General features: G+C 42.3%; 1 protein-coding gene and 1 long non-coding RNA gene across 3 annotated transcripts in view; one reads left to right on the top strand and one right to left on the bottom strand.

Moving 5' to 3' along the window:
• LOC105880045 (uncharacterized) overlaps positions 1-2155 on the bottom strand; it is a 119129-nt gene extending 116974 nt beyond the window's left edge. The window contains exon 1 of the long non-coding RNA XR_001157998.3: positions 1883-2155. This is a non-coding gene — a long non-coding RNA (uncharacterized LOC105880045). The remainder of the gene's footprint in view (positions 1-1882) is intronic.
• Positions 1448-15820, top strand: part of SNAP25 (synaptosome associated protein 25) — an 81207-nt gene continuing 66834 nt past the window's right edge. The window contains exon 1 of one of the 2 annotated variants that reach the window (XM_012780818.3): positions 1448-1605. The gene's annotated coding sequence lies outside the window, so the exon portion shown is untranslated. The remainder of the gene's footprint in view (positions 1606-15820) is intronic. The other variant, XM_012780816.3, reaches the window with a different exon arrangement.

Genomic DNA, 15820 nt, shown 5'->3' with positions numbered 1-15820 from the left:
GCCAGCGAGTGTGTGTGTGTGTGTGTGTGTGTGTGTGTGTGTGTGTGTGTATGTGTGTGTTAGGGAGAGTGACGTGTTTGTACGCCTGTTTTTCCGGACCCAGCTCTAAATGATGTCTCCTAAACATGACAAAGATTTTCCATCGCCTAAAAGAGGCCATCAAGTTTTAACACGGCGAGGCACGACTTCTAATCGCATCCTTCCCGGAAAAGTACAAACAGTTCCTCAGACGAGGTCCCCCACCTCCCACGCGCTCCCCAGCTCGCCCTCCCCGCCGAGAGCCCCGCAACTGCCGCCCCAACACCCGTGAGTCATCCGAGAGGGGCTGCCACCGCGGAACTATTTGCATCCCCCTCTGCCGCCCGCCCGCCCTCCCGGGCGCCTCACGCACAGCTGGGGATGACACTTAGGATGACTGCTTTATGACTACTGTTTTTATCCTCTAATAAGACCAGCACTCGTGGCCTGTCTCTCCCATGCCCTGATTTGAGCATCAGAGGGTCCCCACGCCAGCCTTCGCTGGTTCCCAGGGTTTGCGGGCCGTCCGCGCCGCCAGAAGCCCGTGGCGTCCCGGCCGTCCTTGAAGCCGGAGCGCGCCACCTTCTCCGCGGACGTCTGGGCGGCTGTCAGGCCGGGTACGTGCCTCTGAGGACTATCCCTAAGATACCCGGCACAACACCCCGGCTGCGACTGCAAATGCAACCCCGAACAGCGTCATCCATGCAGCCCGCGGCCAGCCCCCCACCCGACTCCGAGCCCCGGCCCCAGCGAGCCCACGCCGGCGGGGCGGCCGCCGCGCCCGGTCCCCAGCCCGCCCGCGCGCGCCTCTCCGCGGCAAGTGCTCTGACGTACTTTCAACCGGCGCGCGCCAGCCTCCCCCCGCCCGGCCGCGCTAACGAGCGCTCCGGGCCCGCGCCGCTGTTTGGACAAAATGAAGAAAGCACTCGTAAAAATAGCAGCCCGCGTAGCCAGGCCATATACGGAGCTGGGGAGGGTGGCCAGGGATGCCTCTTCGGACCCTCTTCTTTGGGGACAACAAGTCGCCGCCGAAGCCTCCCCGCCCCCACCGCCAGCTTCTACTCCTCCTCGGCCTCCCTGCCCTTAGGTGACTCAACCGAGCGGGGGGGTGGGGAGAGAAAAGATACGCACGCACATATATACACGTATGTACACACACACACACACAACAAAGAACGTCGAGAAAGCGGTCGCCAGATACATGTGTTTGCCCAGGACCTCGTGTTAAAAAGGAATCCTAAGAGTCAACCCCGTCCGGGTGCCCATAAAAGATTAAAACGGGAGGTTTGCAGCCCTGCGCACGGGGAGCTGAGTCAAGCCCTCCGCACCTCCGGGCTCCGCCCCTCCCGCCCCCGCGCGCGCCCCCTCCCCCACCACACTTCCTCCCCGCCCCTCGAGGAGTCGGCTATTAAAAGCTGCTGACGTCAAAAGGGACGGCCATCTTTGATGAGGGCAGAGCTCACGTTGCAGTGAAGACGAGACCTCGGGGAGGTCAGGCGCTGTCTTTCCTTCCCTCCCTGCTCGGCGGCGGCTCCACACTTGCAAGCTGCAGGGCCCCGGCGAACACCACCCTCTGGAGAAGGCAAGGTAAGGAGCCCCCTGCCCGGGTCGTGGCTCCGGCTCTGGATGGCCGCAGACCCACAAGGGACCACAGCTGGGCAGACCAACCAAGTGAGCCTGGGCAAATGCAAGTATTTGTGCACTTAGGGTGCGGTATTCCGTGTGTGCACGTCTGGCCAGACTCCTGCCTGGGGCTTTTATAAAGTGTTTTCGAGGTGAGCTTCTTGGGCGAGGGATGAATGGGGACACTGCAGATGGAGCGATGGAGAGAAAGAGCAAGGATACGAACCGAATAACAACTTACTCTTTTGAAATAGTAGTGGGACCCCTTCTCTCTTCCATTTTGCGATGCAGTTTTCAGAGATGTTTAGGCTGTTGGTATATTTTTTCTTCCTGTAGATCCAAAAAAAAAGAATCCTGTCGTTCTAACCCTATTATTATGACGGTTGTTGTTAGGGCGCTATTATCCAGGGACGAATTAAGAGGGAGGCAGGTGTGGGCGCTGGGGAGGCGAAGGGGAGAGGGGGAGTTCCCGCCCCGGGCAAGCTGAGCTGCGGCAGCGACAGCAGCCTCCATGCCCCACGGACTTGATTTATGCCGCCTGCTCCACGTCAACTGCAGGCTGGCGGGAGGCGGGCGGGTCGTGCTGGGTGGGAGGGCTCTGCGGAGCGCTGGCGCGGGTGGGCTCGCCTCGGGGACTGCGGCGGCCCGCACTCAGCACCCTGGATAGCAATACCAGCGGCTCGCACAGCCGCGACCTTTCAGCACCGGGGACAGCGGTCCGGCCGCAGCGCCGCAGCTACCTGCGGCAGCATTGCCTGGCCAGGGCTAAATGTGCCAGGGCTGTGGTCCAAATAGTATCTCTCAGACCTCCGTCTTACAGAGACCCTTAATAGAGCAGGCACAGTAGGTTAAAAGAAAACAAGAGAGAGAAAAAAATAAAGCCTGCCCACGGGGACTCCTTTGCAGACCATGGCCTGCGCCCCTCCTCACTTCCTGCACAGCTTCAACAAAATAATAGTCTACTTGTGGAAATCTTCTATGTTACTCTCTGCCCCTTCTTTTAAGTAGAGAATAAATATATTTTTAGAGACATTCATTTATCCTTCAGTATAATATCAAGGGTTTGTTTTTGTTTTTGATTTTAACACAGAGTAGATCACGTCTGGAGACATGTGTAGGGTATACATGAAGATGCCAATACTGTCTGTTTACAAGGGTGCTATATCTCTATACATATTTTTATTTCATCAAAATTTGAGATTAGCTGAACTAAGCAGAACCAACTTTAAGAATGAACCCCACTTCCCCTTCCTTCTCCCCCCACCCTTATATTTAGGCATGAACACAAGCATACAACCACAAAAATACATCTCTGAGAAATATTACAGGTTCTATAGTGTATGAATTTAACCATTTTGGCCATGGCTTCAGAGTTAGTAGAAATATTTCCTATGGATGTTGTTTATTGCAGGCCGATAGCTTTTGATTTTGACAATATTAAGACTGGTTTTCCTCAGGAGAATCTAACTATGTCCTTCAGGGTAATTCAGGTAAAAGAACCATGGTGTTAGACTGGAACTGGACTCTGACTTAAAGATCTACTGCAATTTCTTTTATAGCACTGCGGGATTTTGCTGAGGCAGTGATAAGTACTTTAACCATTTTCTACTCTAAGGGTTGGAGCATCTAAGTGAGCAAAAATCCTCACAGGGATATTTCCCTCTGTTTGATATAGATAAAATTGGCATAAAATGACCCGGATCAAAATTGTGCCATTTGAGTAGTTGGTAAAGGAGAGAAACAGCGTCATCCATAAGAATATATAAAATGCGTTATAGAAACACTATTTTGACCCCCTTAAAAAACCCAGAATAAAATCTTAGATTGTGTTTAGTCATAACACCAATCATCTGTATACTTGAGATATTAAAATTTCTTGTCCATATACAGAAGGTATTTTTATTTCCCAGCTATTTAAGTATTTATTAATGTTTTTCTTTTTATGGATAACCTTGTATTTCCAGGCATGTATATGTTGATTTGTTATTGTATATGCATATAAAATTATTTGGGTGGAAATTTATACACTTACAAGAGTATGTAAATGCATGAAAGAAGTTTATAACTCCGTGATCTGTAGATGAAATAAACAACTGTGTTTTTGTGATGGGAGGAGGGGAGAAAATATGGGTAGGAGTCTTAAAAAATGCTTTAACTTCATGCTACGTGTCCAGACAGCTCTCTGCGTAGTTGTGTCAAATGAAAAGCCGAACGCTGCTGGAATTACGTGCTTGGACATTAGTAATTACTCCTGGGTTGTTTGCTAGTGAAAGACTGGCAGGGAGGAGGGAGGTAGAGGACTGCAGTAAAGCTGGCAATGGGCGCAGAGCTGGGAAGAAGAGGCAATGTGCACAATTATAGCGGGAATTCTAGAATAGCTTATGAGAAATTAAAGAAAAACATAATTGAAGCATGAATTTAACATGTTCATCATTTACAAGCTTCAGGGGGGAAAAATCAGGAGGTTTCCTATTTTAAGTTTGAATTTTAAAAATCCAGGGCAATGCAGTAAGAAGAGGCAGGAGCAGATGTAATAAGGATGAGCCAGGAATCATTAACATAGACCCTCTGATGATACCTGCTTGTTTGTTCATTGGCATTTTTCTGCATTGCCACCTTGGCATTCAAATTGCAAAACTATTTATAATCCTCTTAACCTCTCCATGGTAAAAATCTCCCAAGGATTCACAATTTTATTTTTATTTTGTTAAACATGCACAACCACACAGGCACAAACACAATACAAAATGCTCCTTCACTCGTCTAAAGATATTCCTAATCTCTAAATGTTAACCCCTGAGTAAGGGTTATCCACTGAAAATTGATGTTTCTGCCAGTGACACCTAGCAGCTGCGTAGCCTTGGCCTTCAGCAGAATACATAGGCTTTGACAATTAGTAGAAATGAGAGAAATAATTTGAGAAAGAGCTTAAGAGAGGAGATATGAAAAAGAAAAAAATAGATAAATCTGCTTTTTAGCAGATGCACTGACAGTGTGAAAATTCTATAAAAGTAGGAAAATTCATGTTTTCAGCCTCGGCATTGGATACAATTCTGCAATGTCATCCCTTGTCAGCAGGGACCAACCTGATAGGAAGATATTGATTAATCAGTAAGCACCAGATACATAAATGAACCCCATGGGGGATATAAATTCTCATGATTATATGGCCTTTGGCCTCAATAAATGTAGCATTTAGAAATTTTAATAAAAAATAAAAAAACAGTAAAAGTTAATAAATAATACCAGAGTGAAAATGCAATAAAATGCTAGAAGAAAAGGCACATATGAGGGCACATATAATTAATTGCCAAGTGAATGTGACCAACAATAAGGAATGTAAATTTGGTTGGTGCCAGTATCACAGTGGATGAGAATGATCTGAGAGAAGAGACAGGGCTTGAGCTGGGTTTTGGAAGTTGCCGAGGTAAGGGAGGTCTGCTAAGTAAAACTCACAGCATAAGCAAAACTTCACATTAGGTAAATCCATGCTATGGTCAGTAAACCCTGGAAATGCTCATCCATTTGGGGCCAGTAGGAAGCTTGTGTGGTTGGGGGGTGGGAGAATATACTAGAATGGAGAATTGGAGCCCATTGTGGAAGGCTTTGATTGTCAAACTGAGACTTTGATACTTTATCTTCTAAAGTTGATTTCTGAATAGAAGCTGATATAACAAAGTAACCAGGTCCTTTTTAATATCCAGAAATTGCTATTGACAGAGTGGAGTTAATTTGCATTCTTCCAGAAACAGAGGGAAGCAACTTGGTATCATAAGGAATGATTAATGAAAAAAAAAAAATCAGTCCTCTTTGAAGCATCTTTTAGGATCACTTTTCAGGATATATAAATCTATATGGGTATATAAGTCCTGTTCAGAAGTTCATTGTAAGTTTCATTTTCCCATTATTGACTACAAGTAATTATTCAAGATGAGTACCTGCCAGGGAGATGGAAAAGCAGGTGAGGAATCTGGTAATGGAAGTTCCCAGGAGGGATACTGAAATAATAAACGTGATGCAGAACACTCTCTTGCCCCGGGTAGCATTCTGCATCATCAAATACACTGACTAGATGAATGGAAAAAGATGTCAGTTCTTCTGAGCACGTTTTAAGCAGCATGACAAATACGACCAGCCCCAAATGACTAAAATATGGGAAGTAAAAAAGATGCTACGATAATATTTTGGAAAACTGGGGTGAGGTGAGGTGGGCACTGTATCAAATTTCCTGCCCTACCCACCTTGCTGACTCATGCTAATTACTCTCACTCCAGGACTAGCTGGAGGTCTGAACTGTACCCATTTCCTTTTTAACCTGTGGTTACTACTCTTACAGCAGAGCTTCAAAATTCCAGATGCTGACAGAACTGCTGAGCCAAAATAGTTGATGGCTTCGTGTAGAGGAAGAAATGGCAATTGCCAACGTAGATTTTGTTGCTATTTCATTTCTGGCTCTGAAGTGTCAGGAAACTATCCTCACCTGTTCTTCACCAAAACACTGGCCTTAGAGACATCTGTAGCATAACATGTTGATTTCCAAGCTGACTACCTGGGGGAAATTTGGAGGTAATGACATTTGATGTTTTAGGAAGTTATTATTAAACTGAGTCCAAAGGGCCTTCTAAGCATCAGGTAAGGCAAAGAGAGGAGATACAACATAGCATTGAGGAAGTAGCATTTGTTGAGTGGAGGAAAAGTTTAAAATAAATTTGTCTTAACAGACGGAAGAGGCTTTAGAAAAATTTCCAGAGAATCCTCACTGTACTATTAACTCTTCAGAATTGCTATTCTTGCCATAACAGTAATACCTACTCTTTTCAACATAATTTTCTTCACAAGGATCTTAAGCCCTTCACCCCACATAAAAGTCCATGCAGTTTCTGATTTCTAAATGAAGAATGCAAACCATAGGCGTATGTGTTTGGCTATAATATTAGATCACATTGAGTATGTCATAAACCTGATTCAGGACAAAGGTCCCCAATTCAGTGATTAATCAGAAAAGACCTATGGGGGAGAAGAATGAGCCACTCATTCCACAAGCATTTACCCGTCCTAGCTCACTGAATCCTTATAACAGCCTTGTGGTCAGGTTACCATTATTATTTCTATTTTACAGATGGGGTAACTGAGGCAGAGCAAAGCTAAGTAACTTGCCACAGAATAGAGCCAGGAAATAAATGCAATTAGCCTGACTCTAGAGATTAAGCTATTAACTATATTTTATTGTACCTCCTGCATCATCCACATTTTTCATATTGGACAAATGAGGCATAGAGAATGTATATGATTTTTTTTTGCAATGTCTTTTCCTCCTCATTTGGGCAGCAAGGCATGATGGTAAGAATGCCGGTTGGGAACTAAGAGACTCAGTTTTAGCCCTGAAACAACTGCTTGTAATTTCCTGTTTGGAATCACATTGTCTTTAAATAAGTCACTTAGCCACTGTTGAATTCAGTATCTTCATGGGTAGAATGATAGAAGTGGACTAATGTTCAATATCTCTATTATTCAGAAATCAATGAAATCAGTCCGGAAAACCTCAGGCAGTGGGTTCGGGTCCAGTGTCGGACAGATAGTCTCAGCTGGCATAGCCTTAATAATGCTTCAATAACTGACCTGGCCCCCAGCTGTAATTACATCCACCACTTCCCTCGTCTCCAATCCTTTTTATTCCCTCAAAATTGCTTTGACATCATCTTTCTGAAGCATTCCCAGTCTGTCTTAAGAAATCCTGGCTTTTTTCCTCAAAGCCCTATTCTGAGTCATCACTACTTTGGGTATCTCCCATCCTTTTCAATTGGATTTATAGCTGTCTGGTACATACTATCTCCCACAACCTGCCTAAACTTTTTTCAACTTAATTAACTGTTTTTCTAAATTCCTTTCTAGACCTCTTTTTGATTATCTTCCGCGTCTGACTTAGCAATTTATTAGCTGCTATTTCCTCTTTCCTCCTTTCTTCCTCTGCCACTGAGAAAACAGGAGATTTTATAGAATCTGTGAGCTATAAAGGACTTTAAATGTAACATTTCTGTGTGACCTGAATCTCATGATACTGGCAGCCAGCTCAGAAAGTAATCACATTTGGAGAATGAGGGGTAAAATGACACTGGAAAAGCTTTAAGGACGTGGAAGGAGGAGAGGAGGAAGCTTTAAAGTACGTACGATGTAAAGCTCAGAGGTCAGCAGCTGGTAGTACAATATTGATTAATTAAATTCACAGTCACATGTCAGTTAAATTCGTATGTCCCAGAAAAGACATGTTCTCCTTATTGTCACAACTGCTGCAGATTTCAGCATCTTTCCATCAAGGTAAAGCATGAGTAACTCCTAACTGATTTTCTTATTGCTGACTCACAGGGGTTAACTTTAGCAGTGACTAAACTGATTGGTAAGAACAAATCTGTATCCGTAAAAAGAGCTGGAAGAAACAAATCCTGTGTAAGGATTAGCATTTCCTTTTATATGCTTAGCAATCACTCTAGCAATTCAATCAAATTTGATGCCTGCTCTAGATTGATGCTGAATGACATCTGTACTAGGTTTATGGCTCACTGTCTTTGGTCACGGAAAAATATATCTCACCCTCTTCTTTGTTGTTGTTGTTGATCTGATTTGGTTCATATTACCCAAAGATGTCTAATTCTCATGTGTTAAACTGAAACTGTTTTCACTTTTTGCTGACTCACCACTTCCTGTCTTTCCAATGTGGTCCGTTTTTATACTTGAAGAGCCAGGTTATTTTTCTCCAAAGTGGCAGATTCTACAAAATGACCATCTGGCCCCAGCTTCCCAATCACGTCTTTTATTCAAATGACACTAGTCACAGATTTTGAACTTGGGAGATGACTTGCTAAGCCTGCAGCCTTGAATCAGGTTTCTGTCTTTTACTGATAACAGCATGTAAAAAAAAAAAATGAAAGCCTCTAAGGTGCCCTCCTGAGGCCAGAGTTCAGCCTTGCACTCCTGCCTGACTCCTAGTTTAAAGAACTTTCCCACTTGAGTTCCTGGAATTCTGCAAGTTGGACAGAGTTCTCTTTCCATGAAGTGTCAGACCAAGTTGTTGATCTCCTTTATTTATATTCATCTTATGTACAGTTTCAAAAAATAATGACTGGCAAATTGCAAAACAGCAAATTTCTTAAATTTCCCTGCAGCTGTCCCTGGGCTGGCAGCTAGCTGTAGATAAATCACACTGGGACTTCGCTATCAATAAACAGAAAATAGAGGGAAATAAATGCCAGAAAGCCTGCGGGGAAGAACACTGACAAACTATTTCAATATGCAGGAGCCTGGTTGAGTACATTTTTTATTTTAATGGGAAAGTCCATTATAACTTCACTTCACTAGAAAACTTCACTGGAAATCAAAATAGTGTACCTGATTTATGCCTGAGAAATTGCTCAATGTATCTACTATTTCTAAATCCAACATGACTGTTCATGTATTCCGCCATCATAAACCAGCTGTTATTATGGCATTCTTCATTATTAATTCATTGAACAAATATTTATTGAGCATCTGCTGTGTCCCAGGAAAACATTATACTGGTTGCTGAAGATATAGCAGTAAATGAAAAAGGAATGTTTCTGCTCTTGGTGCATTAAGCTAGGCATCCCCTTTTGGGGTATTATTATTTTAGAAGACATATTTCAAATAGGATGCCTTTTAGCATCTGAGACATTATTAACTCAACTTAGAAAAGAACTTGGTTCTCTATCCAAAATATACAACTGATGGAAGATTTCCACTGAATGGTCAGTATCCACAGACAGATTGCTACCTCATAAAGAAATATATATATATATATGTGTATATATATATATATAACCAGTCTTGGCCATCAAAGAACTAAGTTAAATACCTAAGGTATGCCTTTGTGTAAATTTTCTTCTATTTGCATTACAGTAAACTAGAATGTCACTAAAATATCCCTTAAATACAGGTCTACATACCAGCATCCCAGTCTATTAGGATGTTTCCCTATATAGAGCATTTGTTTCATGGAGAAAAGAGGTTAAGCTTCAAGAAACATGGTACCTCCTAGACCAAAAACCGATTCTCAACTATAAAACTCATGGTGCAATGCAAAAACAGATTGACTAGGATAGAAAATATGGGGTGCTTTGGATGACGGTACCTCCCAAGCCAATCCACCTCACTCTTCTGAAAACTTCCTATCATTAACAAGGTTGAGCGATTCAGGATCAAGTAGAAGTATGTCTTAGTCCTTCAACCCCAACTTTTAGAAATTTGCCTCTTCTTAGCTATGAGCAATGCTCCTATCTCCCTTGTGAGATTTATCACATTGCTTTGTAATTACCTACTTACACATTTTTCTTCCTTAATAGACTGTGGGAGTCCTTGAGAGCAAGGGTAATATCCTAGCCACCTTTGAATCCTCAGTACCTATAACAGTGCCGGTCACACCCAGGTATGCAGGAAATGAATGAGTGAATTGGGATGCCAGCTACCCCTTTGCAGAGAAAAGAATTCTACCACTGTAAGTAATTCTGCCTTTTACAGATCAAATGTGATAATCAGAACCACTCAGGATTTGTGTAGCCCTGCATGTAGATTCACTCTAAATATTGGAATAAAATTGTATCTCAAGCAAGTACTTTGGTTTACCCCAACTAGCTGCCAAACTATGGCAAACAATTTATTATTCTGACCTGCTGTTTTATCACCTATGAGTTAGGGCTTATAATGATAATGAAGGATTAGAGGACTCTCAAGAAAAACATTGCTGAAAGTAGATTTATATTCAGAGACTAAAGCCATTGACCAAGAGTGATTTAAATCAGTTTCAGTTTCAATGCACTTGTATTGGTAAAAAAAAAAAAAAAAAAAAAATAAATAAATAAATAAATAAATAAATCAGTTTCAGATATAAAGCCAAACTGTTTAGCATATATAAAATATAGAGTTAAAATTCTTTACTGTTCACTAGGATGTAAAGGATATTTTTGATGCCATTGGTCATACATCCATTGAGACATATATTATAGTCACTCAGGGGGATAGATTTGTGGCTTTGGCTAACTCTTGTCTTCAGGATCACATATTTGCTGCTGTTCTGTTAGAATTTGCATGGTGTACACAAGTTTTTCATGTTGATTTGGCTTCCTGGAAAGTGTCCTTTAAAAACACCAATATCTAACTCCTCCTTTCAAACAGGATCCTCTTGCCTTGGAGAGAATCATAAACTTAAGCATGATGTGGTAAATCAGCCCCATTTATCTTTAGGAAAAAGCCATGGCCAAGTGAGCCTGGAATTTTGCATTTCTTTTCCCTCCATTCTTCTTATGAAACAAGCCTAAAACCACTGGTCAGTTACTCTGCACCCTGCTTTCTCTAGGAGAGAGTGAAGATAACTACCATTTAATGACCAAAAAGAAGAAATAACTAGCTTACTAAATGCATATAATGTGCTGGACTGGATACCTGGCCTATGTCATCTCATTTAATTTCTATGGTAACCTTAACAGAGTTTGGAACTCTTGTCTCTGACTACAAAGTTCATGTTTTTCCCTACTATCCCATGAATTTTCCCATGAATTGCATACAATCCATTGATAGCCTCTAAGAGAAAGCATGTTCCTGATATGTAGGACATGAGTCAGCAAAAATACAAAGAGCTCAGTCCTCTGAGCTAAAAAATCAGGTGAGATATGGTGGTATGAGTGACCAGGGAAGCTAAGTGTCCAGACAGGTACATTGGGCGGGCACAAGATGAGAGTCAGATGGCTGTGTACCAGCCCTGCTTCTACAACTTAACTAATCTGAACAGAGCCTCACATTGTATATCTATAAAAGCAATCCCTGCCATGCATACATATGTCAAGTGGTTGTCATGAAACCTAAAGGAGCTAATATTTGTGGAGTACTGTTACCTCCACCACTCTGAGAGAGACACAGGGACTGTTGTTATGTTCAGTTATCCACTATCTACCATGCCAGATTTCCAATGTTCTCCATTGCAGGTGACTTGAAGGCCATATGCTTCTTTTCATCTTTATTATGTTGTTTGTTTAAAGAAACAACAGGTCTTGGTATCACATTATTTTTTAGCTTGAGCAGCACACATGTTTAAATGGGAAAATGTGTCAGCAGACTTTGATTTTTTTATTTGGGGGAGGATTAAAAAATGCCTTTGATTAGCATCTCTGCTTTGGGAATGGCCTCGTGATTCTCAGGATAATGCCTGGATATCCAGGCATTAGTTGGCTTAGTTGTCATTTAACTAAGCACTGGTCCCCTCTTGCTTAGTAACTTGGATTTTTAAAGGCCCTTGAGAAGTTAAAAGAGACGATATGCAAAATTTCCTGCTATTCTTTAGCTTATGAAAAAGAAATTTGCTGTAAGCTATTTAGTGAGCCATTGCTGAAGCTACATCTGTTGGCTTCATTTTTTATTCAGCTTCGTGTTAAGGTTTTTGTTGGGGGGTAGGCTTCTCATTAAATATTATGTGTGTGTACGTGAGTTTTTTTTAATGTACACACGATATACAAGCATAGAGGCGCAAACCCAGTCTCTTTCTTGGAGCCAGCCTGTGTATAAGATTCCTATTAATATATGTATCACCTCATCGTCAAAACATTTAGCTTTATTCATAAATCAACAAATATGAAACCTGCATAGGTGAGTTATATGAACAGCAGAATATATGTTCTTAAGCTGAATTCACAGAATGATTACCCTTCAAAGTTGGAAAAGGCTTCCAAAGAAACCCTATATGTATTAAGGACCTCAAATTATGCTTTTGGGAGAATTCCTACAAACCTAGGCCTGTAGGACACAGGATAAGAGAGCTTGCTGAGTAAAGTTTTTGAACCCCACACTGTCCTTTGAGCATCTACTATGTACTAGTTATTATATTAGTCTATTGTAGCTTGTTTTATATTTAATTTCTACAGCAACCTCCTGAGTGGTAGGTATTATTTTTCACACCTGACTAAGAGAGAATACTGTTTGATCAAGGTCCTACCAAGGATTCTAAGGTGCTAATTACCACCCTTCTCCCCATGAACCAATTGATACATAGAGAGGGGTTAGTGGTTAAAATATCAGGCATTTTATTAAAGCTTGATTGAAACACAATTTAGCAGCCAGAGTCAGACCATCAGACTTTCTAACTTACTTCTTTTTAGTTCTTCTCCAAGAATAGACATTGGGACCCACAAAAGGAGAAAGAGCTGTAGAAATATGTGTAGTCAGATAGGACAACTAGAAAACCATAGGCCCTACCCTCACTCCCCAGCCCATTCCTCCCAAGTGGCAGAGCCTGCTTCAAGAGGCTTATAGTTTGGAAAAGCAGAAAATGCAAGCTTGCTGTGGGCAGGCAGATCCCAGAGAAAAAGCCAACTGGAGGACTGAGTTATGCTTGCTCATTGCCTATTTCCCATATCACTGAGCACTTAAATTGGGGTGGGAGGGGCGCATAAAGGAAGAGGTGGAGGGAATAGTGAAAGCTATCTTCCCAATACTGGTTCTACCCAAAGAGTGGAGATTCCCATTTTATGGGACAAAGTAGAGATTGATGAGTCTTTGAGAAGGAGAAAATGGTTCCTCCTTCTATACAGCTAATAAAGGAGAGACCTTGAGTTTGAATTTAAAATCCCAGGTGTAATGCCATTGACCGTCCACAATCAATGATTCATTCTTCCAGGCCACTGGTTCTCAAACTATGGATTTTGGAACAGCAGCCTGAGGAGTCTGTTGGAAATGCAGTTCTCAGGCCCCACCCCAGAGCTACTACATCTAAAACTCTAGGGTGAGACCCAGCAATGCGTGTTTTAATCCCCTCTGGGTGATTGTGAAGCATGCTCAAGTTGGAGAACCACTGTCCTAGACATCTTAGTTGCTCCTTCAGGCATTCACATCTCCTTCAAACTGAATCTGATGAGGATGAGGGGGTTTCCACTATTCTCTACTTTACAAAACTGAGACTGGGTAGGTTAGAGAGAGAAGAGCCATCCTAGGCCATTGGATGAGAAATCTGTACTCACCCTTTTGACTTAGTACTAAAGATGCTATTGTTCATCAGAATGAGTTTGAAGGATGAGGAAGGTTGAGTGTCCACAGAGTGAGGACAAGGGTGTGGGGTGGCCCTTTTGTTATGTTGATTTCCTGCAACAGCAGCTCAATCTCCAGCTCCCAGAATCTTTCCCCTGCAAAAGCTTAAAATCTCACCAAATGACAGAATAGTACCTTTCCTCCATCTGCAGCCCCAACCATAACCTCTGAAGAATACCAAAAAAAGAGGGGGGGGGGCACAGTGCAGATGATAAAGCAGTTTAGTTTCCATCACTCGTCCTCTGGCCCCAACAATAAACTGCCACAGGTGCAAAGACTTGGCCTGACCTTTTCCACTTATCCCTTACAAATTTCTTGTTTTCTTCCCTGGATCAGAGCACCAACTACACTTGAGAAAAGGATCCTGATGCCTCACATTGCCTTTCTTTTCTGTCTTCCTCTCACTTCAAATCATAGGTTTGAAGTGCTAGCACAGACCTTAAAAATTGCATTTTTTAAAAATGACAAATGAGTAAGCCCAGAGATAAATTGCTTACCAAGGTCACAGGCTGAGCTCTGTAGCCAGGGCTCCTGATTCAAGCCTCAGTGCTCTTTCTCCACGCTGTTCTGCCTTGCCACTTCTGCCTCCATCTCTTCAGATTTTCTGTCATGTGCAGGTTGACTCTCCAATCAGGAAATCTCTCAGTCTGTTGGTGACCCAACCTCTACAAAGGAGGGTAGAAACATTTCCAAGACTCTGAACTGCCAGGAAGAGCTTTCCTGAAAAAGTTAGATATGCAGGTTGAACATCCCAAATCTGAAAATCTGAAATTCTCTAAAATCTGAAACTTTTTGAGCACCAACATGATGCTCAAAGGAAAGTTCGTTAAAGCATTTTGAATTTCGTATTTTCAGATTTGGGATGCTCAACTGGCAGGTATGATACAAATATTCCAAAATCAAAAAAAAAAATTCAAAATTAAAAACACTTCTAGTCCCAAGAATTTTGAGTAAAGGATACTCAACCTGTATTACTTATTATCTATTTGGGGTTTGCCTATAACAGAATCCCAAATATAAGTGGTTTTGTCAAAAATCAAGATTTATTGGGTTAAAGAATCTAAGTAAATGTTGAGCAGTCAAACTGTGGGAAAGGTAGAGAAGTAGTTGAAATTCAGGAACAACTCAAGCACAGCTAGCAAACACTACGGAAGAGCTCTCGCTCGCTCTCTCTCTCTCCCCCCTCCTCCATGCCTGATTATTTCTGTACATGGACTTTACTTTCTCTTGTTAAAAAACCACTTCCTTCCTCCACATACCAGAAACACAGGCACCCAATTTGTAATTCCTGTGTATCCACTATGAAAAAGGAACTGCCATTTGTTTTCTATATCCTATGTTCAAAAATATCAGGGAAGATCTCTGATTGGCCTAGCTTGGGGGTAGGTGTCTAATCCATTGTGGATGTGGATGTCATGGAAGAGTATGGTTTACATGCTAGGACCACAGAGTTTACATGAGGGAAAAACCAGTTTCAAAGCAGACACAATAAACCATTTTTTCTTCTTTTTCCCAAAAGGTTAGATTGGATAATAAACCAATAAACCACAAAGTCTCTGCTGCTTTGGAAGAATAAACTATCTCACTCTTTTTTTTTTTTTTTTTTGAGACATAGTCTCACTTTGTTGCCCAGGCTAGAGTGAGTGCCATGGCGTCAGCCTAGCTCACAGCAACCTCAAACTCCTGAGCTCAAGCAATCCTCCTGCCTCAGCCTCCTGAGTAGCTGGGACTACAGGCATGCGCCACCATGCCTGGCTAATTTTTTCTATATATATTAGTTGGTCAATTAATTTCTTTCTATTTATAGTAGAGATGGGATCTCGCTCATGTTCAGGCTGGTTTTGAACTCCTGACCTTGAGCAATCCGCCCGCCTCGGCCTCCCAGAGTACTTGGATTACAGGCGTGAGCCACCACGCCCGGCCTATCTCACTCTTGAGAACATTAAGGGAACCTAACAGAAATGAGGAAGGATTTTTCTTTCACATCTTTCTGGGCTCACGCTTCCCTGGTTCTGTAGACTATTCCCTCCACATTACAATTCATTCATCAAATGTTTATTGTGTCCTTCCTATATACTAAGCACTGTTCAAAGCAATG

The sequence above is a fragment of the Microcebus murinus genome, chromosome 16 (assembly GCF_040939455.1).
Source record: "Microcebus murinus isolate Inina chromosome 16, M.murinus_Inina_mat1.0, whole genome shotgun sequence".
NCBI lineage: Eukaryota > Metazoa > Chordata > Mammalia > Primates > Cheirogaleidae > Microcebus > Microcebus murinus.
The sequence above is the reverse complement of the archived record's forward strand: the minus strand, read 5'-3'. Positions and strand labels throughout refer to the sequence as shown.